General features: G+C 45.2%; 91 pseudogenes; all 91 read right to left on the bottom strand.

Moving 5' to 3' along the window:
- Window positions 1–32: 32 nt before the first annotated feature.
- Window positions 33–151, bottom strand: LOC140092066 (5S ribosomal RNA; annotated as a pseudogene).
- A 69-nt stretch (window positions 152–220) lies between these two features.
- On the bottom strand, window positions 221–339 carry LOC140081083 (5S ribosomal RNA; annotated as a pseudogene).
- Window positions 340–409: 70 nt separating this feature from the next.
- On the bottom strand, window positions 410–528 carry LOC140091383 (5S ribosomal RNA; annotated as a pseudogene).
- A 259-nt stretch (window positions 529–787) lies between these two features.
- LOC140088134 (5S ribosomal RNA) lies at window positions 788–906 on the bottom strand (annotated as a pseudogene).
- A 69-nt stretch (window positions 907–975) lies between these two features.
- Window positions 976–1,094, bottom strand: LOC140084983 (5S ribosomal RNA; annotated as a pseudogene).
- A 70-nt stretch (window positions 1,095–1,164) lies between these two features.
- On the bottom strand, window positions 1,165–1,283 carry LOC140094336 (5S ribosomal RNA; annotated as a pseudogene).
- A 70-nt stretch (window positions 1,284–1,353) lies between these two features.
- On the bottom strand, window positions 1,354–1,472 carry LOC140097370 (5S ribosomal RNA; annotated as a pseudogene).
- A 70-nt stretch (window positions 1,473–1,542) lies between these two features.
- On the bottom strand, window positions 1,543–1,661 carry LOC140088122 (5S ribosomal RNA; annotated as a pseudogene).
- A 258-nt stretch (window positions 1,662–1,919) lies between these two features.
- LOC140085466 (5S ribosomal RNA) lies at window positions 1,920–2,038 on the bottom strand (annotated as a pseudogene).
- A 447-nt stretch (window positions 2,039–2,485) lies between these two features.
- LOC140082499 (5S ribosomal RNA) lies at window positions 2,486–2,604 on the bottom strand (annotated as a pseudogene).
- Window positions 2,605–3,052: 448 nt separating this feature from the next.
- LOC140082498 (5S ribosomal RNA) lies at window positions 3,053–3,171 on the bottom strand (annotated as a pseudogene).
- Window positions 3,172–3,241: 70 nt separating this feature from the next.
- LOC140095167 (5S ribosomal RNA) lies at window positions 3,242–3,360 on the bottom strand (annotated as a pseudogene).
- Window positions 3,361–3,430: 70 nt separating this feature from the next.
- LOC140088110 (5S ribosomal RNA) lies at window positions 3,431–3,549 on the bottom strand (annotated as a pseudogene).
- A 69-nt stretch (window positions 3,550–3,618) lies between these two features.
- LOC140081072 (5S ribosomal RNA) lies at window positions 3,619–3,737 on the bottom strand (annotated as a pseudogene).
- Window positions 3,738–3,807: 70 nt separating this feature from the next.
- On the bottom strand, window positions 3,808–3,926 carry LOC140095166 (5S ribosomal RNA; annotated as a pseudogene).
- A 70-nt stretch (window positions 3,927–3,996) lies between these two features.
- On the bottom strand, window positions 3,997–4,115 carry LOC140092065 (5S ribosomal RNA; annotated as a pseudogene).
- A 69-nt stretch (window positions 4,116–4,184) lies between these two features.
- On the bottom strand, window positions 4,185–4,303 carry LOC140086459 (5S ribosomal RNA; annotated as a pseudogene).
- Window positions 4,304–4,373: 70 nt separating this feature from the next.
- Window positions 4,374–4,492, bottom strand: LOC140089261 (5S ribosomal RNA; annotated as a pseudogene).
- A 70-nt stretch (window positions 4,493–4,562) lies between these two features.
- On the bottom strand, window positions 4,563–4,681 carry LOC140095165 (5S ribosomal RNA; annotated as a pseudogene).
- Window positions 4,682–4,751: 70 nt separating this feature from the next.
- On the bottom strand, window positions 4,752–4,870 carry LOC140092064 (5S ribosomal RNA; annotated as a pseudogene).
- A 69-nt stretch (window positions 4,871–4,939) lies between these two features.
- LOC140086458 (5S ribosomal RNA) lies at window positions 4,940–5,058 on the bottom strand (annotated as a pseudogene).
- Window positions 5,059–5,128: 70 nt separating this feature from the next.
- Window positions 5,129–5,247, bottom strand: LOC140090445 (5S ribosomal RNA; annotated as a pseudogene).
- A 259-nt stretch (window positions 5,248–5,506) lies between these two features.
- On the bottom strand, window positions 5,507–5,625 carry LOC140088563 (5S ribosomal RNA; annotated as a pseudogene).
- Window positions 5,626–5,694: 69 nt separating this feature from the next.
- LOC140086187 (5S ribosomal RNA) lies at window positions 5,695–5,813 on the bottom strand (annotated as a pseudogene).
- Window positions 5,814–5,882: 69 nt separating this feature from the next.
- LOC140081059 (5S ribosomal RNA) lies at window positions 5,883–6,001 on the bottom strand (annotated as a pseudogene).
- Window positions 6,002–6,260: 259 nt separating this feature from the next.
- On the bottom strand, window positions 6,261–6,379 carry LOC140088097 (5S ribosomal RNA; annotated as a pseudogene).
- A 69-nt stretch (window positions 6,380–6,448) lies between these two features.
- LOC140081048 (5S ribosomal RNA) lies at window positions 6,449–6,567 on the bottom strand (annotated as a pseudogene).
- A 259-nt stretch (window positions 6,568–6,826) lies between these two features.
- Window positions 6,827–6,945, bottom strand: LOC140097714 (5S ribosomal RNA; annotated as a pseudogene).
- Window positions 6,946–7,015: 70 nt separating this feature from the next.
- LOC140078812 (5S ribosomal RNA) lies at window positions 7,016–7,134 on the bottom strand (annotated as a pseudogene).
- Window positions 7,135–7,203: 69 nt separating this feature from the next.
- LOC140082001 (5S ribosomal RNA) lies at window positions 7,204–7,322 on the bottom strand (annotated as a pseudogene).
- Window positions 7,323–7,392: 70 nt separating this feature from the next.
- On the bottom strand, window positions 7,393–7,511 carry LOC140078811 (5S ribosomal RNA; annotated as a pseudogene).
- Window positions 7,512–7,769: 258 nt separating this feature from the next.
- LOC140092062 (5S ribosomal RNA) lies at window positions 7,770–7,888 on the bottom strand (annotated as a pseudogene).
- Window positions 7,889–7,957: 69 nt separating this feature from the next.
- Window positions 7,958–8,076, bottom strand: LOC140086457 (5S ribosomal RNA; annotated as a pseudogene).
- Window positions 8,077–8,146: 70 nt separating this feature from the next.
- LOC140090444 (5S ribosomal RNA) lies at window positions 8,147–8,265 on the bottom strand (annotated as a pseudogene).
- Window positions 8,266–8,524: 259 nt separating this feature from the next.
- Window positions 8,525–8,643, bottom strand: LOC140088562 (5S ribosomal RNA; annotated as a pseudogene).
- Window positions 8,644–8,712: 69 nt separating this feature from the next.
- LOC140086185 (5S ribosomal RNA) lies at window positions 8,713–8,831 on the bottom strand (annotated as a pseudogene).
- Window positions 8,832–8,900: 69 nt separating this feature from the next.
- On the bottom strand, window positions 8,901–9,019 carry LOC140081037 (5S ribosomal RNA; annotated as a pseudogene).
- Window positions 9,020–9,278: 259 nt separating this feature from the next.
- LOC140088085 (5S ribosomal RNA) lies at window positions 9,279–9,397 on the bottom strand (annotated as a pseudogene).
- A 69-nt stretch (window positions 9,398–9,466) lies between these two features.
- On the bottom strand, window positions 9,467–9,585 carry LOC140078366 (5S ribosomal RNA; annotated as a pseudogene).
- A 259-nt stretch (window positions 9,586–9,844) lies between these two features.
- Window positions 9,845–9,963, bottom strand: LOC140090443 (5S ribosomal RNA; annotated as a pseudogene).
- A 259-nt stretch (window positions 9,964–10,222) lies between these two features.
- Window positions 10,223–10,341, bottom strand: LOC140088561 (5S ribosomal RNA; annotated as a pseudogene).
- Window positions 10,342–10,410: 69 nt separating this feature from the next.
- On the bottom strand, window positions 10,411–10,529 carry LOC140086184 (5S ribosomal RNA; annotated as a pseudogene).
- A 69-nt stretch (window positions 10,530–10,598) lies between these two features.
- LOC140081026 (5S ribosomal RNA) lies at window positions 10,599–10,717 on the bottom strand (annotated as a pseudogene).
- A 259-nt stretch (window positions 10,718–10,976) lies between these two features.
- LOC140088073 (5S ribosomal RNA) lies at window positions 10,977–11,095 on the bottom strand (annotated as a pseudogene).
- A 69-nt stretch (window positions 11,096–11,164) lies between these two features.
- On the bottom strand, window positions 11,165–11,283 carry LOC140078364 (5S ribosomal RNA; annotated as a pseudogene).
- A 259-nt stretch (window positions 11,284–11,542) lies between these two features.
- LOC140097713 (5S ribosomal RNA) lies at window positions 11,543–11,661 on the bottom strand (annotated as a pseudogene).
- Window positions 11,662–11,731: 70 nt separating this feature from the next.
- On the bottom strand, window positions 11,732–11,850 carry LOC140078808 (5S ribosomal RNA; annotated as a pseudogene).
- Window positions 11,851–11,919: 69 nt separating this feature from the next.
- On the bottom strand, window positions 11,920–12,038 carry LOC140082000 (5S ribosomal RNA; annotated as a pseudogene).
- Window positions 12,039–12,108: 70 nt separating this feature from the next.
- On the bottom strand, window positions 12,109–12,227 carry LOC140078807 (5S ribosomal RNA; annotated as a pseudogene).
- Window positions 12,228–12,674: 447 nt separating this feature from the next.
- Window positions 12,675–12,793, bottom strand: LOC140082497 (5S ribosomal RNA; annotated as a pseudogene).
- Window positions 12,794–12,863: 70 nt separating this feature from the next.
- Window positions 12,864–12,982, bottom strand: LOC140095163 (5S ribosomal RNA; annotated as a pseudogene).
- A 70-nt stretch (window positions 12,983–13,052) lies between these two features.
- On the bottom strand, window positions 13,053–13,171 carry LOC140092061 (5S ribosomal RNA; annotated as a pseudogene).
- Window positions 13,172–13,240: 69 nt separating this feature from the next.
- On the bottom strand, window positions 13,241–13,359 carry LOC140082214 (5S ribosomal RNA; annotated as a pseudogene).
- Window positions 13,360–13,429: 70 nt separating this feature from the next.
- Window positions 13,430–13,548, bottom strand: LOC140090442 (5S ribosomal RNA; annotated as a pseudogene).
- Window positions 13,549–13,618: 70 nt separating this feature from the next.
- LOC140094263 (5S ribosomal RNA) lies at window positions 13,619–13,737 on the bottom strand (annotated as a pseudogene).
- A 70-nt stretch (window positions 13,738–13,807) lies between these two features.
- LOC140088061 (5S ribosomal RNA) lies at window positions 13,808–13,926 on the bottom strand (annotated as a pseudogene).
- Window positions 13,927–13,995: 69 nt separating this feature from the next.
- Window positions 13,996–14,114, bottom strand: LOC140081014 (5S ribosomal RNA; annotated as a pseudogene).
- Window positions 14,115–14,184: 70 nt separating this feature from the next.
- Window positions 14,185–14,303, bottom strand: LOC140095162 (5S ribosomal RNA; annotated as a pseudogene).
- Window positions 14,304–14,373: 70 nt separating this feature from the next.
- Window positions 14,374–14,492, bottom strand: LOC140092060 (5S ribosomal RNA; annotated as a pseudogene).
- A 69-nt stretch (window positions 14,493–14,561) lies between these two features.
- LOC140086456 (5S ribosomal RNA) lies at window positions 14,562–14,680 on the bottom strand (annotated as a pseudogene).
- A 70-nt stretch (window positions 14,681–14,750) lies between these two features.
- LOC140090441 (5S ribosomal RNA) lies at window positions 14,751–14,869 on the bottom strand (annotated as a pseudogene).
- A 259-nt stretch (window positions 14,870–15,128) lies between these two features.
- On the bottom strand, window positions 15,129–15,247 carry LOC140088560 (5S ribosomal RNA; annotated as a pseudogene).
- A 69-nt stretch (window positions 15,248–15,316) lies between these two features.
- Window positions 15,317–15,435, bottom strand: LOC140093854 (5S ribosomal RNA; annotated as a pseudogene).
- A 69-nt stretch (window positions 15,436–15,504) lies between these two features.
- Window positions 15,505–15,623, bottom strand: LOC140081001 (5S ribosomal RNA; annotated as a pseudogene).
- A 70-nt stretch (window positions 15,624–15,693) lies between these two features.
- LOC140088049 (5S ribosomal RNA) lies at window positions 15,694–15,812 on the bottom strand (annotated as a pseudogene).
- A 69-nt stretch (window positions 15,813–15,881) lies between these two features.
- Window positions 15,882–16,000, bottom strand: LOC140078363 (5S ribosomal RNA; annotated as a pseudogene).
- A 259-nt stretch (window positions 16,001–16,259) lies between these two features.
- On the bottom strand, window positions 16,260–16,378 carry LOC140097712 (5S ribosomal RNA; annotated as a pseudogene).
- A 70-nt stretch (window positions 16,379–16,448) lies between these two features.
- Window positions 16,449–16,567, bottom strand: LOC140078806 (5S ribosomal RNA; annotated as a pseudogene).
- Window positions 16,568–16,636: 69 nt separating this feature from the next.
- On the bottom strand, window positions 16,637–16,755 carry LOC140081999 (5S ribosomal RNA; annotated as a pseudogene).
- Window positions 16,756–16,825: 70 nt separating this feature from the next.
- LOC140078805 (5S ribosomal RNA) lies at window positions 16,826–16,944 on the bottom strand (annotated as a pseudogene).
- Window positions 16,945–17,391: 447 nt separating this feature from the next.
- LOC140082496 (5S ribosomal RNA) lies at window positions 17,392–17,510 on the bottom strand (annotated as a pseudogene).
- Window positions 17,511–17,580: 70 nt separating this feature from the next.
- Window positions 17,581–17,699, bottom strand: LOC140095161 (5S ribosomal RNA; annotated as a pseudogene).
- A 70-nt stretch (window positions 17,700–17,769) lies between these two features.
- LOC140092059 (5S ribosomal RNA) lies at window positions 17,770–17,888 on the bottom strand (annotated as a pseudogene).
- Window positions 17,889–17,957: 69 nt separating this feature from the next.
- On the bottom strand, window positions 17,958–18,076 carry LOC140080989 (5S ribosomal RNA; annotated as a pseudogene).
- A 70-nt stretch (window positions 18,077–18,146) lies between these two features.
- LOC140090440 (5S ribosomal RNA) lies at window positions 18,147–18,265 on the bottom strand (annotated as a pseudogene).
- Window positions 18,266–18,524: 259 nt separating this feature from the next.
- On the bottom strand, window positions 18,525–18,643 carry LOC140088034 (5S ribosomal RNA; annotated as a pseudogene).
- A 69-nt stretch (window positions 18,644–18,712) lies between these two features.
- Window positions 18,713–18,831, bottom strand: LOC140081998 (5S ribosomal RNA; annotated as a pseudogene).
- Window positions 18,832–18,901: 70 nt separating this feature from the next.
- LOC140094335 (5S ribosomal RNA) lies at window positions 18,902–19,020 on the bottom strand (annotated as a pseudogene).
- A 70-nt stretch (window positions 19,021–19,090) lies between these two features.
- LOC140097369 (5S ribosomal RNA) lies at window positions 19,091–19,209 on the bottom strand (annotated as a pseudogene).
- Window positions 19,210–19,279: 70 nt separating this feature from the next.
- On the bottom strand, window positions 19,280–19,398 carry LOC140088022 (5S ribosomal RNA; annotated as a pseudogene).
- Window positions 19,399–19,656: 258 nt separating this feature from the next.
- On the bottom strand, window positions 19,657–19,775 carry LOC140085464 (5S ribosomal RNA; annotated as a pseudogene).
- Window positions 19,776–20,222: 447 nt separating this feature from the next.
- Window positions 20,223–20,341, bottom strand: LOC140082494 (5S ribosomal RNA; annotated as a pseudogene).
- A 70-nt stretch (window positions 20,342–20,411) lies between these two features.
- LOC140095160 (5S ribosomal RNA) lies at window positions 20,412–20,530 on the bottom strand (annotated as a pseudogene).
- A 70-nt stretch (window positions 20,531–20,600) lies between these two features.
- On the bottom strand, window positions 20,601–20,719 carry LOC140092058 (5S ribosomal RNA; annotated as a pseudogene).
- A 69-nt stretch (window positions 20,720–20,788) lies between these two features.
- Window positions 20,789–20,907, bottom strand: LOC140082949 (5S ribosomal RNA; annotated as a pseudogene).
- Window positions 20,908–20,977: 70 nt separating this feature from the next.
- LOC140090439 (5S ribosomal RNA) lies at window positions 20,978–21,096 on the bottom strand (annotated as a pseudogene).
- A 70-nt stretch (window positions 21,097–21,166) lies between these two features.
- On the bottom strand, window positions 21,167–21,285 carry LOC140094262 (5S ribosomal RNA; annotated as a pseudogene).
- A 69-nt stretch (window positions 21,286–21,354) lies between these two features.
- Window positions 21,355–21,473, bottom strand: LOC140083134 (5S ribosomal RNA; annotated as a pseudogene).
- A 70-nt stretch (window positions 21,474–21,543) lies between these two features.
- LOC140095158 (5S ribosomal RNA) lies at window positions 21,544–21,662 on the bottom strand (annotated as a pseudogene).
- A 70-nt stretch (window positions 21,663–21,732) lies between these two features.
- On the bottom strand, window positions 21,733–21,851 carry LOC140088010 (5S ribosomal RNA; annotated as a pseudogene).
- Window positions 21,852–21,920: 69 nt separating this feature from the next.
- Window positions 21,921–22,039, bottom strand: LOC140093852 (5S ribosomal RNA; annotated as a pseudogene).
- Between the last annotated feature and the right edge of the window lie 143 nt (window positions 22,040–22,182).

Here is a 22,182-nt window from a genome sequence, read left to right as displayed (position 1 = left end):
AGAGAAACTAACACAATTTTCAGGTTCAAAAAGGTCAACGGAACTTGGGATTCCCAGCCAGTCTCCCATGCTGGTACTTGCCAAGCCTTAAGCTGCATTGCTGCTGCGATCTGACGAGAGTAGGCACATTCAGCTTAGAATGGCCGTTGACAGCAGCTGTTCAATTTGAACCTTCTTTTACTATCTCATAGAGAAAATAACACATTTTCAGGTTCAAAAAGGTCAACGGAACTTGGAATTCCCAGCCAGTCTCCCATGCTGGTACTTGCCAAGCCTTAAGCTGCATTGCTGCTGCGATCTGACGAGAGCAGGCACATTCAGCTTAGAATGGCCGTTGACAGCAGCTGTTCAATTTGAACCTTCTTTAACTATCTCATAGAGAAACTAACACAATTTTCAGGTTCAAAAAGGTCAACAGAACTTGGGATTCCCAGCCAGTCTCCCATGCTGGTACTTGCCAAGCCTTAAGCTGCATTGCTGCTGTGATCTGACGAGAGCAGGCACATTCAGCTTAGAATGGCTGTTGACAGCAGCTGTTCAATTTGAACCTTCTTTTACTATCTCATAGAGAAAATAACTCAATTTTCAGGTTCAAAAAGGTCAACGGATCTTGGGATTCCTACCCAGTCTCCCATGCTGGTACTTGCCAAGCCTTAAGCTGCATTGCTGCTGTGATCTGACGAGAGCAGGCTCATTCAGCTTAGAATGGCCGTTGACAGCAGCTGTTCAATTTGAACCTTCTTTTACTATCTCATAGAGAAACTAACACAATTTTCAGGTTCAAAAAGGTCAACGGAACTTGGGATTCCCAGCCAGTCTCCCATGCTGGTACTTGCCAAGCCTTAAGCTGCATTGCTGCTGCGATCTGACGAGAGCAGGCACATTCAGCTTAGAATGGCCGTTGACAACAGCTGTTCAATTTGAACCTTCTTTTACTATCTCATAGACAAACTAACACATTTTCAGGTTCAAAAAGGTCTACGGAACTTGGAATTCCCAGCCAGTCTCCCATGCTGGTACTTGCCAAGCCTTAAGCTGCATTGCTGCTGCGATCTGACGAGAGCAGGCACATTCAGCTTAGAATGGCCATTGACAGCAGCTGTTCAATTTGAACCTTCTTTAACTATCTCATAGAGAAACTAAAACAATTTTCAGGTTCAAAAAGGTCAACAGAACTTGGGATTCCCAGCCAGTCTCCCATGCTGGTACTTGCCAAGCCTTAAGCTGCATTGCTGCTGTGATCTGACGAGAGCAGGCACATTCAGCTTAGAATGGCCGTTAACAGCAGCTGTTCAATTTGAACCTTCTTTTACTATCTCATAGAGAAAATAACTCAATTTTCAGGTTCAAAAAGGTCAACGGATCTTGGGATTCCTACCCAGTCTCCCAGGCTGGTACTTGCCAAGCCTTAAGCTGCATTGCTGCTGCGATCTGACGAGAGCAGGCACATTCAGCTTAGAATGGCCGTTGACAGCAGCTGTTCAATTTGAACCTTCTTTTACTATCTCATAGAGAAACTAACACAATTTTCAGGTTCAAAAAGGTCAACGGAACTTGGGATTCCCAGCCAGTCTCCCATGCTGGTACTTGCCAAGCCTTAAGCTGCATTGCTGCTGCGATCTGACGAGAGCAGGCACATTCAGCTTAGAATGGCCGTTGACAGCAGCTGTTCAATTTGAACCTTCTTTTACTATCTCATAGAGAAACTAACACATTTTCAGGTTCAAAAAGGTCAATGGAACTTGGAATTCCCAGCCAGTCTCCCATGCTGGTACTTGCCAAGCCTTAAGTTGCATTGCTGCTGCGATCTGACGAGAGCAGGCAAATTCAGCTTAGAATGGCCGTTGACAGCAGCTGTTCAATTTGAACCTTCTTTTACTATCTCATATAGAAACTAACACAATTTTCAGGTTAAAAAAGGTCAACAGAACTTGGGATTCCCAGCCAGTCTCCCATGCTGGTACTTGCCAAGCCTTAAGCTGCATTGCTGCTGCGATCTGACGAGAGCAGGCACATTCAGCTTAGAATTGCCGTTGACAACACTGTTCAATTTGAACCTTCTTTTACTATCTCATAGAGAAACTAACACAATTTTCAGGTTCAAAAAGGTCAACAGAACTTGGGATTCCCAGCCAGTCTCCCATGCTGGTACTTGCCAAGCCATAAGCTGCATCGCTGCTGCGATCTGAAAAGAGCACACACATTCAGCTTAGAATGGCCGTTGACAGCAGTTGTTCAATTTGAACCTTCTTCTACTATCTCATAGAGAAACTAACACAATTTTCAGGTTCAAAAAGGGCACCAGAACTTGGGATTCCCAGCCAGTCTCCCATGCTGGTATTTGCCAAGCCTTAAGCTGCATCGCTGCTGCGATCTGACAAGAGCACGCACATTCCGCTTAGAATGGCCGTTGACAGCAGTTTTTCAATTTGAACCTTCTTTTACTATCTCATAGAGAAACTAACACAATTTTCAGGTTCAAAAAGGTCAACGGAACTTGGGATTCCCAGCCAGTCTCCCATGCTGGTACTTGCCAAGCCTTAAGCTGCATTGCTGCTGCGATCTGACGAGAGCAGGCACATTCAGCTTAGAATGGCCATTGACAGCAGCTGTTCAATTTGAACCTTCTTTAACTATCTCATAGAGAAACTAACACAATTTTCAGGTTCAAAAAGGTCAACAGAACTTGGGATTCCCAGCCAGTCTCCCATGCTGGTACTTGCCAAGCCATAAGCTGCATCGCTGCTGCGATCTGAAAAGAGCACACACATTCAGCTTAGAATGGCCGTTGACAGCAGTTGTTCAATTTGAACCTTCTTCTACTATCTCATAGAGAAACTAACACAATTTTCAGGTTCAAAAAGGGCACCAGAACTTGGGATTCCCAGCCAGTCTCCCATGCTGGTATTTGCCAAGCCTTAAGCTGCATCGCTGCTGCGATCTGACAAGAGCACGCACATTCCGCTTAGAATGGCCGTTGACAGCAGTTTTTCAATTTGAACCTTCTTTTACTATCTCATAGAGAAACTAACACAATTTTCAGGTTCAAAAAGGTCAACGGAACTTGGGATTCCCAGCCAGTCTCCCATGCTGGTACTTGCCAAGCCTTAAGCTGCATTGCTGCTGCGATCTGACGAGAGCAGGCACATTCAGCTTAGAATGGCCATTGACAGCAGCTGTTCAATTTGAACCTTCTTTAACTATCTCATAGAGAAACTAACACAATTTTCAGGTTCAAAAAGGTCAACAGAACTTGGGATTCCCAGCCAGTCTCCCATGCTGGTACTTGCCAAGCCTTAAGCTGCATTGCTGCTGTGATCTGACGAGAGCAGGCTCATTCAGCTTAGAATGGCCGTTGACAGCAGCTGTTCAATTTGAACCTTCTTTTACTATCTCATAGAGAAACTAACACAATTTTCAGGTTCAAAAAGGTCAACGGAACTTGGGATTCCCAGCCAGTCTCCCATGCTGGTACTTGCCAAGCCTTAAGCTGCATTGCTGCTGCGATCTGACGAGAGCAGGCACATTCAGCTTAGAATGGCCGTTGACAGCAGCTGTTCAATTTGAACCTTCTTTTACTATCTCATAGACAAACTAACACATTTTCAGGTTCAAAAAGGTCAACGGAACTTGGAATTCCCAGCCAGTCTCCCATGCTGGTACTTGCCAAGCCTTAAGCTGCATTGCTGCTGCGATCTGACGAGAGCAGGCACATTCAGCTTAGAATGGCCGTTGACAGCAGCTGTTCAATTTGAACCTTCTTTAACTATCTCATAGAGAAACTAACACAATTTTCAGGTTCAAAAAGGTCAACAGAACTTGGGATTCCCAGCCAGTCTCCCATGCTGGTACTTGCCAAGCCTTAAGCTGCATTGCTGCTGTGATCTGACGAGAGCAGGCTCATTCAGCTTAGAATGGCCGTTGACAGCAGCTGTTCAATTTGAACCTTCTTTTACTATCTCATAGAGAAACTAACACAATTTTCAGGTTCAAAAAGGTCAACGGAACTTGGGATTCCCAGCCAGTCTCCCATGCTGGTACTTGCCAAGCCTTAAGCTGCATTGCTGCTGCGATCTGACGAGAGTAGGCACATTCAGCTTAGAATGGCCGTTGACAGCAGCTGTTCAATTTGAACCTTCTTTTGCTATCTCATAGACAAATTAACACATTTTCAGGTTCAAAAAGGTCAACGGAACTTGGAATTCCCAGCCAGTCTCCCATGCTGGTACTTGCCAAGCCTTAAGCTGCATTGCTGCTGTGATCTGACGAGAGCAGGCACATTCAGCTTAGAATGGCCGTTGACAGCAGCTGTTCAATTTGAACCTTCTTTAACTATCTCATAGAGAAACTAACACAATTTTCAGGTTCAAAAAGGTCAACGGAACTTGGAATTCCCAGCCAGTCTCCCATGCTGGTACTTGCCAAGCCTTAAGCTGCATTGCTGCTGCGATCTGACGAGAGCAGGCACATTCAGCGTAGAATGGCCGTTGACAGCAGCTGTTCAATTTGAACCTTCTTTAACTATCTCATAGAGAAACTAACACAATTTTCAGGTTCAAAAAGGTCAACAGAACTTGGGATTCCCAGCCAGTCTCCCATGCTGGTACTTGCCAAGCCTTAAGCTGCATTGCTGCTGTGATCTGACGAGAGCAGGCTCATTCAGCTTAGAATGGCCGTTGACAGCAGCTGTTCAATTTGAACCTTCTTTTACTATCTCATAGAGAAACTAACACAATTTTCAGGTTCAAAAAGGTCAACGGAACTTGGGATTCCCAGCCAGTCTCCCATGCTGGTACTTGCCAAGCCTTAAGCTGCATTGCTGCTGCGATCTGACGAGAGTAGGCACATTCAGCTTAGAATGGCCGTTGACAGCAGCTGTTCAATTTGAACCTTCTTTTGCTATCTCATAGACAAATTAACACATTTTCAGGTTCAAAAAGGTCAACGGAACTTGGAATTCCCAGCCAGTCTCCCATGCTGGTACTTGCCAAGCCTTAAGCTGCATTGCTGCTGTGATCTGACGAGAGCAGGCACATTCAGCTTAGAATGGCCGTTGACAGCAGCTGTTCAATTTGAACCTTCTTTAACTATCTCATAGAGAAACTAACACAATTTTCAGTTTCAAAAAGGTCAACAGAACTTGGGATTCCCAGCCAGTCTCCCATGCTGGTACTTGCCAAGCCTTAAGCTGCATTGCTGCTGTGATCTGACGAGAGCAGGCACATTCAGCTTAGAATGGCCGTTGACAGCAGCTGTTCAATTTGAACCTTCTTTTACTATCTCATAGAGAAAATAACTCAATCTTCAGGTTCAAAAAGGTCAACGGATCTTGGGATTCCTACCCAGTCTCCCATGCTGGTACTTGCCAAGCCTTAAGCTGCATTGCTGCTGCGATCTGACGAGAGCAGGCACATTTAGCTTAGAATGGCCGTTGACAGCAGCTGTTCAACTTGAACCTTCTTTTACTATCTCATAGAGAAACTAACACAATTTTCAGGTTCAAAAAGGTCAACGGAACTTGGGATTCCCAGCCAGTCTCCCATGCTGGTATTTGCCAAGCCTTAAGCTGCATTGCTGCTGCGATCTGACGAGAGCAGGCACATTCAGCTTAGAATGGCCGTTGACAGCAGCTGTTCAATTTGAACCTTCTTTTACTATCTCATAGAGAAACTAACACATTTTCAGGTTCAAAAAGGTCAACGGAACTTGGAATTCCCAGCCAGTCTCCCATGCTGGTACTTGCCAAGCCTTAAGCTGCATTGCTGCTGCGATCTGACGAGAGCAGGCACATTTAGCTTAGAATGGCCGTTGACAGCAGCTGTTCAATTTGAACCTTCTTTTACTATCTCATAGAGAAACTAACACATTTTCAGGTTCAAAAAGGTCAACGGAACTTGGAATTCCCAGCCAGTCTCCCATGCTGGTACTTGCCAAGCCTTAAGCTGCATTGCTGCTGCGATCTGACGAGAGCAGGCACATTCAGCTTAGAATGGCCGTTGACAGCAGCTGTTCAATTTGAACCTTCTTTAACTATCTCATAGAGAAACTAACACAATTTTCAGGTTCAAAAAGGTCAACAGAACTTGGGATTCCCAGCCAGTCTCCCATGCTGGTACTTGCAAAGCCTTAAGCTGCATTGCTGCTGTGATCTGACGAGAGCAGGCTCATTCAGCTTAGAATGGCCGTTGACAGCAGCTGTTCAATTTGAACCTTCTTTTACTATCTCATAGAGAAACTAACACAATTTTCAGGTTCAAAAAGGTCAACGGAACTTGGGATTCCCAGCCAGTCTCCCATGCTGGTACTTGCCAAGCCTTAAGCTGCATTGCTGCTGCGATCTGACGAGAGCAGGCACATTCAGCTTAGAATGGCCGTTGACAGCAGCTGTTCAATTTGAACCTTCTTTTACTATCTCATAGACAAACTAACACATTTTCAGGTTCAAAAAGGTCAACGGAACTTGGAATTCCCAGCCAGTCTCCCATGCTGGTACTTGCCAAGCCTTAAGCTGCATTGCTGCTGCGATCTGACGAGAGCAGGCACATTCAGCTTAGAATGGCCGTTGACAGCAGCTGTTCAATTTGAACCTTCTTTAACTATCTCATAGAGAAACTAACACAATTTTCAGGTTCAAAAAGGTCAACAGAACTTGGGATTCCCAGCCAGTCTCCCATGCTGGTACTTGCCAAGCCTTATGCTGCATTGCTGCTGTGATCTGACGAGAGCAGGCACATTCAGCTTAGAATTGCCGTTGACAGCAGCTGTTCAATTTGAACCTTCTTTTACTATCTCATAGAGAAAATAACTCAATTTTCAGGTTCAAAAAGGTCAACGGATCTTGGGATTCCTACCCAGTCTCCCATGCTGGTACTTGCCAAGCCTTAAGCTGCATTGCTGCTGCGATCTGACGAGAGCAGGCTCATTCAGCTTAGAATGGCCGTTGACAGCAGCTGTTCAATTTGAACCTTCTTTTACTATCTCATAGAGAAACTAACACAATTTTCAGGTTCAAAAAGGTCAACAGAACTTGGGATTCCCAGCCAGTCTCCCATGCTGGTACTTGCCAAGCCTTAAGCTGCATTGCTGCTGCGATCTGACGAGAGCAGGCACATTCAGCTTAGAATGGCCGTTGACAACAGCTGTTCAATTTGAACCTTCTTTTACTATCTCATAGACAAACTAACACATTTTCAGGTTCAAAAAGGTCTACGGAACTTGGAATTCCCAGCCAGTCTCCCATGCTGGTACTTGCCAAGCCTTAAGCTGCATTGCTGCTGCGATCTGACGAGAGCAGGCACATTCAGCTTAGAATGGCCGTTGACAGCAGCTGTTCAATTTGAACCTTCTTTAACTATCTCATAGAGAAACTAAAACAATTTTCAGGTTCAAAAAGGTCAACAGAACTTGGGATTCCCAGCCAGTCTCCCATGCTGGTACTTGCCAAGCCTTAAGCTGCATTGCTGCTGCGATCTGACGAGAGCAGGCACATTCAGCTTAGAATGGCCGTTGACAACACTGTTCAATTTGAACCTTCTTTTACTATCTCATAGAGAAACTAACACAATTTTCAGGTTCAAAAAGGTCACCAGAACTTGGGATTCCCAGCCAGTCTCCCATGCTGGTACTTGCCAAGCCTTAAGCTGCATTGCTGCTGTGATCTGACGAGAGCAGGCTCATTCAGCTTAGAATGGCCGTTGACAGCAGCTGTTCAATTTGAACCTTCTTTTACTATCTCATAGAGAAACTAACACAATTTTCAGGTTCAAAAAGGTCAACGGAACTTGGGATTCCCAGCCAGTCTCCCATGCTGGTACTTGCCAAGCCTTAAGCTGCATTGCTGCTGCGATCTGACGAGAGTAGGCACATTCAGCTTAGAATGGCCGTTGACAGCAGCTGTTCAATTTGAACCTTCTTTTGCTATCTCATAGACAAATTAACACATTTTCAGGTTCAAAAAGGTCAACGGAACTTGGAATTCCCAGCCAGTCTCCCATGCTGGTACTTGCCAAGCCTTAAGCTGCATTGCTGCTGTGATCTGACGAGAGCAGGCACATTCAGCTTAGAATGGCCGTTGACAGCAGCTGTTCAATTTGAACCTTCTTTAACTATCTCATAGAGAAACTAACACAATTTTCAGTTTCAAAAAGGTCAACAGAACTTGGGATTCCCAGCCAGTCTCCCATGCTGGTACTTGCCAAGCCTTAAGCTGCATTGCTGCTGTGATCTGACGAGAGCAGGCACATTCAGCTTAGAATGGCCGTTGACAGCAGCTGTTCAATTTGAACCTTCTTTTACTATCTCATAGAGAAAATAACTCAATCTTCAGGTTCAAAAAGGTCAACGGATCTTGGGATTCCTACCCAGTCTCCCATGCTGGTACTTGCCAAGCCTTAAGCTGCATTGCTGCTGCGATCTGACGAGAGCAGGCACATTTAGCTTAGAATGGCCGTTGACAGCAGCTGTTCAACTTGAACCTTCTTTTACTATCTCATAGAGAAACTAACACAATTTTCAGGTTCAAAAAGGTCAACGGAACTTGGGATTCCCAGCCAGTCTCCCATGCTGGTATTTGCCAAGCCTTAAGCTGCATTGCTGCTGCGATCTGACGAGAGCAGGCACATTCAGCTTAGAATGGCCGTTGACAGCAGCTGTTCAATTTGAACCTTCTTTTACTATCTCATAGAGAAACTAACACATTTTCAGGTTCAAAAAGGTCAACGGAACTTGGAATTCCCAGCCAGTCTCCCATGCTGGTACTTGCCAAGCCTTAAGCTGCATTGCTGCTGCGATCTGACGAGAGCAGGCACATTTAGCTTAGAATGGCCGTTGACAGCAGCTGTTCAATTTGAACCTTCTTTTACTATCTCATAGAGAAACTAACACATTTTCAGGTTCAAAAAGGTCAACGGAACTTGGAATTCCCAGCCAGTCTCCCATGCTGGTACTTGCCAAGCCTTAAGCTGCATTGCTGCTGCGATCTGACGAGAGCAGGCACATTCAGCTTAGAATGGCCGTTGACAGCAGCTGTTCAATTTGAACCTTCTTTAACTATCTCATAGAGAAACTAACACAATTTTCAGGTTCAAAAAGGTCAACAGAACTTGGGATTCCCAGCCAGTCTCCCATGCTGGTACTTGCAAAGCCTTAAGCTGCATTGCTGCTGTGATCTGACGAGAGCAGGCTCATTCAGCTTAGAATGGCCGTTGACAGCAGCTGTTCAATTTGAACCTTCTTTTACTATCTCATAGAGAAACTAACACAATTTTCAGGTTCAAAAAGGTCAACGGAACTTGGGATTCCCAGCCAGTCTCCCATGCTGGTACTTGCCAAGCCTTAAGCTGCATTGCTGCTGCGATCTGACGAGAGCAGGCACATTCAGCTTAGAATGGCCGTTGACAGCAGCTGTTCAATTTGAACCTTCTTTTACTATCTCATAGACAAACTAACACATTTTCAGGTTCAAAAAGGTCAACAGAACTTGGAATTCCCAGCCAGTCTCCCATGCTGGTACTTGCCAAGCCTTAAGCTGCATTGCTGCTGCGATCTGACGAGAGCAGGCACATTCAGCTTAGAATGGCCGTTGACAGCAGCTGTTCAATTTGAACCTTCTTTAACTATCTCATAGAGAAACTAACACAATTTTCAGGTTCAAAAAGGTCAACAGAACTTGGGATTCCCAGCCAGTCTCCCATGCTGGTACTTGCCAAGCCTTATGCTGCATTGCTGCTGTGATCTGACGAGAGCAGGCACATTCAGCTTAGAATTGCCGTTGACAGCAGCTGTTCAATTTGAACCTTCTTTTACTATCTCATAGAGAAACTAACACAATTTTCAGTTTCAAAAAGGTCAACAGAACTTGGGATTCCCAGCCAGTCTCCCATGCTGGTACTTGCCAAGCCTTAAGCTGCATTGCTGCTGTGATCTGACGAGAGCAGGCACATTCAGCTTAGAATGGCCGTTGACAGCAGCTGTTCAATTTGAACCTTCTTTTACTATCTCATAGAGAAAATAACTCAATCTTCAGGTTCAAAAAGGTCAACGGATCTTGGGATTCCTACCCAGTCTCCCATGCTGGTACTTGCCAAGCCTTAAGCTGCATTGCTGCTGCGATCTGACGAGAGCAGGCACATTTAGCTTAGAATGGCCGTTGACAGCAGCTGTTCAACTTGAACCTTCTTTTACTATCTCATAGAGAAACTAACACAATTTTCAGGTTCAAAAAGGTCAACGGAACTTGGGATTCCCAGCCAGTCTCCCATGCTGGTATTTGCCAAGCCTTAAGCTGCATTGCTGCTGCGATCTGACGAGAGCAGGCACATTCAGCTTAGAATGGCCGTTGACAGCAGCTGTTCAATTTGAACCTTCTTTTACTATCTCATAGAGAAACTAACACATTTTCAGGTTCAAAAAGGTCAACGGAACTTGGAATTCCCAGCCAGTCTCCCATGCTGGTACTTGCCAAGCCTTAAGCTGCATTGCTGCTGCGATCTGACGAGAGCAGGCACATTTAGCTTAGAATGGCCGTTGACAGCAGCTGTTCAATTTGAACCTTCTTTTACTATCTCATAGAGAAACTAACACATTTTCAGGTTCAAAAAGGTCAACGGAACTTGGAATTCCCAGCCAGTCTCCCATGCTGGTACTTGCCAAGCCTTAAGCTGCATTGCTGCTGCGATCTGACGAGAGCAGGCACATTCAGCTTAGAATGGCCGTTGACAGCAGCTGTTCAATTTGAACCTTCTTTAACTATCTCATAGAGAAACTAACACAATTTTCAGGTTCAAAAAGGTCAACAGAACTTGGGATTCCCAGCCAGTCTCCCATGCTGGTACTTGCAAAGCCTTAAGCTGCATTGCTGCTGTGATCTGACGAGAGCAGGCTCATTCAGCTTAGAATGGCCGTTGACAGCAGCTGTTCAATTTGAACCTTCTTTTACTATCTCATAGAGAAACTAACACAATTTTCAGGTTCAAAAAGGTCAACGGAACTTGGGATTCCCAGCCAGTCTCCCATGCTGGTACTTGCCAAGCCTTAAGCTGCATTGCTGCTGCGATCTGACGAGAGCAGGCACATTCAGCTTAGAATGGCCGTTGACAGCAGCTGTTCAATTTGAACCTTCTTTTACTATCTCATAGACAAACTAACACATTTTCAGGTTCAAAAAGGTCAACAGAACTTGGAATTCCCAGCCAGTCTCCCATGCTGGTACTTGCCAAGCCTTAAGCTGCATTGCTGCTGCGATCTGACGAGAGCAGGCACATTCAGCTTAGAATGGCCGTTGACAGCAGCTGTTCAATTTGAACCTTCTTTAACTATCTCATAGAGAAACTAACACAATTTTCAGGTTCAAAAAGGTCAACAGAACTTGGGATTCCCAGCCAGTCTCCCATGCTGGTACTTGCCAAGCCTTATGCTGCATTGCTGCTGTGATCTGACGAGAGCAGGCACATTCAGCTTAGAATTGCCGTTGACAGCAGCTGTTCAATTTGAACCTTCTTTTACTATCTCATAGAGAAAATAACTCAATTTTCAGGTTCAAAAAGGTCAACGGATCTTGGGATTCCTACCCAGTCTCCCATGCTGGTACTTGCCAAGCCTTAAGCTGCATTGCTGCTGCGATCTGACGAGAGCAGGCTCATTCAGCTTAGAATGGCCGTTGACAGCAGCTGTTCAATTTGAACCTTCTTTTACTATCTCATAGAGAAACTAACACAATTTTCAGGTTCAAAAAGGTCAACAGAACTTGGGATTCCCAGCCAGTCTCCCATGCTGGTACTTGCCAAGCCTTAAGCTGCATTGCTGCTGCGATCTGACGAGAGCAGGCACATTCAGCTTAGAATGGCCGTTGACAACAGCTGTTCAATTTGAACCTTCTTTTACTATCTCATAGACAAACTAACACATTTTCAGGTTCAAAAAGGTCTACGGAACTTGGAATTCCCAGCCAGTCTCCCATGCTGGTACTTGCCAAGCCTTAAGCTGCATTGCTGCTGCGATCTGACGAGAGCAGGCACATTCAGCTTAGAATGGCCGTTGACAGCAGCTGTTCAATTTGAACCTTCTTTAACTATCTCATAGAGAAACTAAAACAATTTTCAGGTTCAAAAAGGTCAACAGAACTTGGGATTCCCAGCCAGTCTCCCATGCTGGTACTTGCCAAGCCTTAAGCTGCATTGCTGCTGCGATCTGACGAGAGCAGGCACATTCAGCTTAGAATGGCCGTTGACAACACTGTTCAATTTGAACCTTCTTTTACTATCTCATAGAGAAACTAACACAATTTTCAGGTTCAAAAAGGTCACCAGAACTTGGGATTCCCAGCCAGTCTCCCATGCTGGTACTTGCCAAGCCATAAGCTGCATCGCTGCTGCGATCTGAAAAGAGCACACACATTCAGCTTAGAATGGCCGTTGACAGCAGTTGTTCAATTTGAACCTTCTTCTACTATCTCATAGAGAAACTAACACAATTTTCAGGTTCAAAAAGGTCACCAGAACTTGGGATTCCCAGCCAGTCTCCCATGCTGGTATTTGCCAAGCCTTAAGCTGCATCGCTGCTGCGATCTGACAAGAGCACGCACATTCCGCTTAGAATGGCCGTTGACAGCAGTTTTTCAATTTGAACCTTCTTTTACTATCTCATAGAGAAACTAACACAATTTTCAGGTTCAAAAAGGTCAACGGAACTTGGGATTCCCAGCCAGTCTCCCATGCTGGTACTTGCCAAGCCTTAAGCTGCATTGCTGCTGCGATCTGACGAGAGCAGGCACATTCAGCTTAGAATGGCCATTGACAGCAGCTGTTCAATTTGAACCTTCTTTAACTATCTCATAGAGAAACTAACACAATTTTCAGGTTCAAAAAGGTCAACAGAACTTGGGATTCCCAGCCAGTCTCCCATGCTGGTACTTGCCAAGCCTTAAGCTGCATTGCTGCTGTGATCTGACGAGAGCAGGCTCATTCAGCTTAGAATGGCCGTTGACAGCAGCTGTTCAATTTGAACCTTCTTTTACTATCTCATAGAGAAACTAACACAATTTTCAGGTTCAAAAAGGTCAACGGAACTTGGGATTCCCAGCCAGTCTCCCATGCTGGTACTTGCCAAGCCTTAAGCTGCATTGCTGCTGCGATCTGACGAGAGTAGGCACATTCAGCTTAGAATGGCCGTTGACAGCAGCTGTTCAATTTGAACCTTCTTTTACTATCTCATAGACAAACTAACACATTTTCAGGTTCAAAAAGGTCAACGGAACTTGGAATTCCCAGCCAGTCTCCCATGCTGGTACTTGCCAAGCCTTAAGCTGCATTGCTGCCGCGATCTGACGAGAGCAGGCACATTCAGCTTAGAATGGCCGTTGACAGCAGCTGTTCAATTTGAACCTTCTTTAACTATCTCATAGAGAAACTAACACAATTTTCAGGTTCAAAAAGGTCAACAGAACTTGGGATTCCCAGCCAGTCTCCCATGCTGGTACTTGCCAAGCCTTAAGCTGCATTGCTGCTGTGATCTGACGAGAGCAGGCACATTCAGCTTAGAATGGCCGTTGACAGCAGCTGTTCAATTTGAACCTTCTTTTACTATCTCATAGAGAAAATAACTCAATTTTCAGGTTCAAAAAGGTCAACGGATCTTGGGATTCCTACCCAGTCTCCCATGCTGGTACTTGCCAAGCCTTAAGCTGCATTGCTGCTGCGATCTGACGAGAGCAGGCACATTCAGCTTAGAATGGCCGTTGACAGCAGCTGTTCAATTTGAACCTTCTTTTACTATCTCATAGAGAAACTAACACAATTTTCAGGTTCAAAAAGGTCAACGGAACTTGGGATTCCCAGCCAGTCTCCCATGCTGGTACTTGCCAAGCCTTAAGCTGCATTGCTGCTGCGATCTGACGAGAGCAGGCACATTCAGCTTAGAATGGCCGTTGACAGCAGCTGTTCAATTTGAACCTTCTTTTACTATCTCATAGACAAACTAACACATTTTCAGGTTCAAAAAGGTCAACGGAACTTGGAATTCCCAGCCAGTCTCCCATGCTGGTACTTGCCAAGCCTTAAGCTGCATTGCTGCTGCGATCTGACGAGAGCAGGCACATTCAGCTTAGAATGGCCGTTGACAGCAGCTGTTCAATTTGAACCTTCTTTAACTATCTCATAGAGAAACTAACACAATTTTCAGGTTCAAAAAGGTCAACAGAACTTGGGATTCCCAGCCAGTCTCCCATGCTGGTACTTGCCAAGCCTTAAGCTGCATTGCTGCTGTGATCTGACGAGAGCAGGCTCATTCAGCTTAGAATGGCCGTTGACAGCAGCTGTTCAATTTGAACCTTCTTTTACTATCTCATAGAGAAACTAACACAATTTTCAGGTTCAAAAAGGTCAACGGAACTTGGGATTCCCAGCCAGTCTCCCATGCTGGTACTTGCCAAGCCTTAAGCTGCATTGCTGCTGCGATCTGACGAGAGTAGGCACATTCAGCTTAGAATGGCCGTTGACAGCAGCTGTTCAATTTGAACCTTCTTTTGCTATCTCATAGACAAATTAACACATTTTCAGGTTCAAAAAGGTCAACGGAACTTGGAATTCCCAGCCAGTCTCCCATGCTGGTACTTGCCAAGCCTTAAGCTGCATTGCTGCTGTGATCTGACGAGAGCAGGCACATTCAGCTTAGAATGGCCGTTGACAGCAGCTGTTCAATTTGAACCTTCTTTAACTATCTCATAGAGAAACTAACACAATTTTCAGTTTCAAAAAGGTCAACAGAACTTGGGATTCCCAGCCAGTCTCCCATGCTGGTACTTGCCAAGCCTTAAGCTGCATTGCTGCTGTGATCTGACGAGAGCAGGCACATTCAGCTTAGAATGGCCGTTGACAGCAGCTGTTCAATTTGAACCTTCTTTTACTATCTCATAGAGAAAATAACTCAATCTTCAGGTTCAAAAAGGTCAACGGATCTTGGGATTCCTACCCAGTCTCCCATGCTGGTACTTGCCAAGCCTTAAGCTGCATTGCTGCTGCGATCTGACGAGAGCAGGCACATTTAGCTTAGAATGGCCGTTGACAGCAGCTGTTCAACTTGAACCTTCTTTTACTATCTCATAGAGAAACTAACACAATTTTCAGGTTCAAAAAGGTCAACGGAACTTGGGATTCCCAGCCAGTCTCCCATGCTGGTATTTGCCAAGCCTTAAGCTGCATTGCTGCTGCGATCTGACGAGAGCAGGCACATTCAGCTTAGAATGGCCGTTGACAGCAGCTGTTCAATTTGAACCTTCTTTTACTATCTCATAGAGAAACTAACACATTTTCAGGTTCAAAAAGGTCAACGGAACTTGGAATTCCCAGCCAGTCTCCCATGCTGGTACTTGCCAAGCCTTAAGCTGCATTGCTGCTGCGATCTGACGAGAGCAGGCACATTTAGCTTAGAATGGCCGTTGGCAGCAGCTGTTCAATTTGAACCTTCTTTTACTATCTCATAGAGAAACTAACACATTTTCAGGTTCAAAAAGGTCAACGGAACTTGGAATTCCCAGCCAGTCTCCCATGCTGGTACTTGCCAAGCCTTAAGCTGCATTGCTGCTGCGATCTGACGAGAGCAGGCACATTCAGCTTAGAATGGCCGTTGACAGCAGCTGTTCAATTTGAACCTTCTTTAACTATCTCATAGAGAAACTAACACAATTTTCAGGTTCAAAAAGGTCAACGGAACTTGGGATTCCCAGCCAGTCTCCCATGCTGGTACTTGCCAAGCCTTAAGCTGCATTGCTGCTGCGATCTGACGAGAGCAGGCACATTCAGCTTAGAATGGCCGTTGACAGCAGCTGTTCAATTTGAACCTTCTTTTACTATCTCATAGACAAACTAACACATTTTCAGGTTCAAAAAGGTCAACAGAACTTGGAATTCCCAGCCAGTCTCCCATGCTGGTACTTGCCAAGCCTTAAGCTGCATTGCTGCTGCGATCTGACGAGAGCAGGCACATTCAGCTTAGAATGGCCGTTGACAGCAGCTGTTCAATTTGAACCTTCTTTAACTATCTCATAGAGAAACTAACACAATTTTCAGGTTCAAAAAGGTCAACAGAACTTGGGATTCCCAGCCAGTCTCCCATGCTGGTACTTGCCAAGCCTTATGCTGCATTGCTGCTGTGATCTGACGAGAGCAGGCACATTCAGCTTAGAATTGCCGTTGACAGCAGCTGTTCAATTTGAACCTTCTTTTACTATCTCATAGAGAAAATAACTCAATTTTCAGGTTCAAAAAGGTCAACGGATCTTGGGATTCCTACCCAGTCTCCCATGCTGGTACTTGCCAAGCCTTAAGCTGCATTGCTGCTGCGATCTGACGAGAGCAGGCTCATTCAGCTTAGAATGGCCGTTGACAGCAGCTGTTCAATTTGAACCTTCTTTTACTATCTCATAGAGAAACTAACACAATTTTCAGGTTCAAAAAGGTCAACAGAACTTGGGATTCCCAGCCAGTCTCCCATGCTGGTACTTGCCAAGCCTTAAGCTGCATTGCTGCTGCGATCTGACGAGAGCAGGCACATTCAGCTTAGAATGGCCGTTGACAACAGCTGTTCAATTTGAACCTTCTTTTACTATCTCATAGACAAACTAACACATTTTCAGGTTCAAAAAGGTCTACGGAACTTGGAATTCCCAGCCAGTCTCCCATGCTGGTACTTGCCAAGCCTTAAGCTGCATTGCTGCTGCGATCTGACGAGAGCAGGCACATTCAGCTTAGAATGGCCGTTGACAGCAGCTGTTCAATTTGAACCTTCTTTAACTATCTCATAGAGAAACTAAAACAATTTTCAGGTTCAAAAAGGTCAACAGAACTTGGGATTCCCAGCCAGTCTCCCATGCTGGTACTTGCCAAGCCTTAAGCTGCATTGCTGCTGCGATCTGACGAGAGCAGGCACATTCAGCTTAGAATGGCCGTTGACAACACTGTTCAATTTGAACCTTCTTTTACTATCTCATAGAGAAACTAACACAATTTTCAGGTTCAAAAAGGTCACCAGAACTTGGGATTCCCAGCCAGTCTCCCATGCTGGTACTTGCCAAGCCATAAGCTGCATCGCTGCTGCGATCTGAAAAGAGCACACACATTCAGCTTAGAATGGCCGTTGACAGCAGTTGTTCAATTTGAACCTTCTTCTACTATCTCATAGAGAAACTAACACAATTTTCAGGTTCAAAAAGGTCACCAGAACTTGGGATTCCCAGCCAGTCTCCCATGCTGGTATTTGCCAAGCCTTAAGCTGCATCGCTGCTGCGATCTGACAAGAGCACGCACATTCCGCTTAGAATGGCCGTTGACAGCAGTTTTTCAATTTGAACCTTCTTTTACTATCTCATAGAGAAACTAACACAATTTTCAGGTTCAAAAAGGTCAACGGAACTTGGGATTCCCAGCCAGTCTCCCATGCTGGTACTTGCCAAGCCTTAAGCTGCATTGCTGCTGCGATCTGACGAGAGCAGGCACATTCAGCTTAGAATGGCCATTGACAGCAGCTGTTCAATTTGAACCTTCTTTAACTATCTCATAGAGAAACTAACACAATTTTCAGGTTCAAAAAGGTCAACAGAACTTGGGATTCCCAGCCAGTCTCCCATGCTGGTACTTGCCAAGCCTTAAGCTGCATTGCTGCTGTGATCTGACGAGAGCAGGCTCATTCAGCTTAGAATGGCCGTTGACAGCAGCTGTTCAATTTGAACCTTCTTTTACTATCTCATAGAGAAACTAACACAATTTTCAGGTTCAAAAAGGTCAACGGAACTTGGGATTCCCAGCCAGTCTCCCATGCTGGTACTTGCCAAGCCTTAAGCTGCATTGCTGCTGCGATCTGACGAGAGTAGGCACATTCAGCTTAGAATGGCCGTTGACAGCAGCTGTTCAATTTGAACCTTCTTTTACTATCTCATAGACAAACTAACACATTTTCAGGTTCAAAAAGGTCAACGGAACTTGGAATTCCCAGCCAGTCTCCCATGCTGGTACTTGCCAAGCCTTAAGCTGCATTGCTGCTGCGATCTGACGAGAGCAGGCACATTCAGCTTAGAATGGCCGTTGACAGCAGCTGTTCAATTTGAACCTTCTTTAACTATCTCATAGAGAAACTAACACAATTTTCAGGTTCAAAAAGGTCAACAGAACTTGGGATTCCCAGCCAGTCTCCCATGCTGGTACTTGCCAAGCCTTAAGCTGCATTGCTGCTGTGATCTGACGAGAGCAGGCACATTCAGCTTAGAATGGCCGTTGACAGCAGCTGTTCAATTTGAACCTTCTTTTACTATCTCATAGAGAAAATAACTCAATTTTCAGGTTCAAAAAGGTCAACGGATCTTGGGATTCCTACCCAGTCTCCCATGCTGGTACTTGCCAAGCCTTAAGCTGCATTGCTGCTGTGATCTGACGAGAGCAGGCTCATTCAGCTTAGAATGGCCGTTGACAGCAGCTGTTCAATTTGAACCTTCTTTTACTATCTCATAGAGAAACTAACACAATTTTCAGGTTCAAAAAGGTCAACGGAACTTGGGATTCCCAGCCAGTCTCCCATGCTGGTACTTGCCAAGCCTTAAGCTGCATTGCTGCTGCGATCTGACGAGAGCAGGCACATTCAGCTTAGAATGGCCGTTGACAACAGCTGTTCAATTTGAACCTTCTTTTACTATCTCATAGACAAACTAACACATTTTCAGGTTCAAAAAGGTCTACGGAACTTGGAATTCCCAGCCAGTCTCCCATGCTGGTACTTGCCAAGCCTTAAGCTGCATTGCTGCTGCGATCTGACGAGAGCAGGCACATTCAGCTTAGAATGGCCGTTGACAGCAGCTGTTCAATTTGAACCTTCTTTAACTATCTCATAGAGAAACTAAAACAATTTTCAGGTTCAAAAAGGTCAACAGAACTTGGGATTCCCAGCCAGTCTCCCATGCTGGTACTTGCCAAGCCTTAAGCTGCATTGCTGCTGTGATCTGACGAGAGCAGGCACATTCAGCTTAGAATGGCCGTTAACAGCAGCTGTTCAATTTGAACCTTCTTTTACTATCTCATAGAGAAAATAACTCAATTTTCAGGTTCAAAAAGGTCAACGGATCTTGGGATTCCTACCCAGTCTCCCAGGCTGGTACTTGCCAAGCCTTAAGCTGCATTGCTGCTGCGATCTGACGAGAGCAGGCACATTCAGCTTAGAATGGCCGTTGACAGCAGCTGTTCAATTTGAACCTTCTTTTACTATCTCATAGAGAAACTAACACAATTTTCAGGTTCAAAAAGGTCAACGGAACTTGGGATTCCCAGCCAGTCTCCCATGCTGGTACTTGCCAAGCCTTAAGCTGCATTGCTGCTGCGATCTGACGAGAGCAGGCACATTCAGCTTAGAATGGCCGTTGACAGCAGCTGTTCAATTTGAACCTTCTTTTACTATCTCATAGAGAAACTAACACATTTTCAGGTTCAAAAAGGTCAATGGAACTTGGAATTCCCAGCCAGTCTCCCATGCTGGTACTTGCCAAGCCTTAAGTTGCATTGCTGCTGCGATCTGACGAGAGCAGGCAAATTCAGCTTAGAATGGCCGTTGACAGCAGCTGTTCAATTTGAACCTTCTTTTACTATCTCATATAGAAACTAACACAATTTTCAGGTTAAAAAAGGTCAACAGAACTTGGGATTCCCAGCCAGTCTCCCATGCTGGTACTTGCCAAGCCTTAAGCTGCATTGCTGCTGCGATCTGACGAGAGCAGGCACATTCAGCTTAGAATTGCCGTTGACAACACTGTTCAATTTGAACCTTCTTTTACTATCTCATAGAGAAACTAACACAATTTTCAGGTTCAAAAAGGTCAACAGAACTTGGGATTCCCAGCCAGTCTCCCATGCTGGTACTTGCCAAGCCATAAGCTGCATCGCTGCTGCGATCTGAAAAGAGCACACACATTCAGCTTAGAATGGCCGTTGACAGCAGTTGTTCAATTTGAACCTTCTTCTACTATCTCATAGAGAAACTAACACAATTTTCAGGTTCAAAAAGGGCACCAGAACTTGGGATTCCCAGCCAGTCTCCCATGCTGGTATTTGCCAAGCCTTAAGCTGCATCGCTGCTGCGATCTGACAAGAGCACGCACATTCCGCTTAGAATGGCCGTTGACAGCAGTTTTTCAATTTGAACCTTCTTTTACTATCTCATAGAGAAACTAACACAATTTTCAGGTTCAAAAAGGTCAACGGAACTTGGGATTCCCAGCCAGTCTCCCATGCTGGTACTTGCCAAGCCTTAAGCTGCATTGCTGCTGCGATCTGACGAGAGCAGGCACATTCAGCTTAGAATGGCCATTGACAGCAGCTGTTCAATTTGAACCTTCTTTAACTATCTCATAGAGAAACTAACACAATTTTCAGGTTCAAAAAGGTCAACAGAACTTGGGATTCCCAGCCAGTCTCCCATGCTGGTACTTGCCAAGCCTTAAGCTGCATTGCTGCTGTGATCTGACGAGAGCAGGCTCATTCAGCTTAGAATGGCCGTTGACAGCAGCTGTTCAATTTGAACCTTCTTTTACTATCTCATAGAGAAACTAACACAATTTTCAGGTTCAAAAAGGTCAACGGAACTTGGGATTCCCAGCCAGTCTCCCATGCTGGTACTTGCCAAGCCTTAAGCTGCATTGCTGCTGCGATCTGACGAGAGTAGGCACATTCAGCTTAGAATGGCCGTTGACAGCAGCTGTTCAATTTGAACCTTCTTTTACTATCTCATAGACAAACTAACACATTTTCAGGTTCAAAAAGGTCAACGAAACTTGGAATTCCCAGCCAGTCTCCCATGCTGGTACTTGCCAAGCCTTAAGCTGCATTGCTGCTGCGATCTGACGAGAGCAGGCACATTCAGCTTAGAATGGCCGTTGACAGCAGCTGTTCAATTTGAACCTTCTTTAACTATCTCATAGAGAAACTAACACAATTTTCAGGTTCAAAAAGGTCAACAGAACTTGGGATTCCCAGCCAGTCTCCCATGCTGGTACTTGCCAAGCCTTAAGCTGCATTGCTGCTGTGATCTGACGAGAGCAGGCACATTCAGCTTAGAATGGCCGTTGACAGCAGCTGTTCAATTTGAACCTTCTTTTACTATCTCATAGAGAAAATAACTCAATTTTCAGGTTCAAAAAGGTCAACGGATCTTGGGATTCCTACCCAGTCTCCCATGCTGGTACTTGCCAAGCCTTAAGCTGCATTGCTGCTGCGATCTGACGAGAGCAGGCACATTCAGCTTAGAATGGCCGTTGACAGCAGCTGTTCAATTTGAACCTTCTTTTACTATCTCATAGAGAAACTAACACATTTTCAGGTTCAAAAAGGTCAACGGAACTTGGAATTCCCAGCCAGTCTCCCATGCTGGTACTTGCCAAGCCTTAAGCTGCATTGCTGCTGCGATCTGATGAGAGCAGGCACATTCAGCTTAGAATGGCCGTTGACAGCAGCTGTTCAATTTGAACCTTCTTTAACTATCTCATAGAGAAACTAACACAATTTTCAGGTTCAAAAAGGTCAACAGAACTTGGGATTCCCAGCCAGTCTCCCATGCTGGTACTTGCCAAGCCTTAAGCTGCATTGCTGCTGTGATCTGACGAGAGCAGGCTCATTCAGCTTAGAATGGCCGTTGACAGCAGCTGTTCAATTTGAACCTTCTTTTACTATCTCATAGAGAAACTAACACAATTTTCAGGTTCAAAAAGGTCAACGGAACTTGGGATTCCCAGCCAGTCTCCCATGCTGGTACTTGCCAAGCCTTAAGCTGCATTGCTGCTGCGATCTGACGAGAGCAGGCACATTCAGCTTAGAATGGCCGTTGACAGCAGCTGTTCAATTTGAACCTTCTTTTACTATCTCATAGAGAAACTAACACATTTTCAGGTTCAAAAAGGTCAACGGAACTTGGAATTCCCAGCCAGTCTCCCATGCTGGTACTTGCCAAGCCTTAAGCTGCATTGCTGCTGCGATCTGACGAGAGCAGGCACATTTAGCTTAGAATGGCCGTTGGCAGCAGCTGTTCAATTTGAACCTTCTTTTACTATCTCATAGAGAAACTAACACAATTTTCAGGTTCAAAAAGGTCAACAGAACTTGGGATTCCCAGCCAGTCTCCCATGCTGGTACTTGCCAAGCCTTAAGCTGCATCGCTGCT

This window comes from Engystomops pustulosus, chromosome 9 (genome assembly GCF_040894005.1).
Source record: "Engystomops pustulosus chromosome 9, aEngPut4.maternal, whole genome shotgun sequence".
NCBI classification, from domain to species: Eukaryota; Metazoa; Chordata; class Amphibia; order Anura; family Leptodactylidae; genus Engystomops; species Engystomops pustulosus.
The sequence above is the reverse complement of the archived record's forward strand: the minus strand, read 5'-3'. Positions and strand labels throughout refer to the sequence as shown.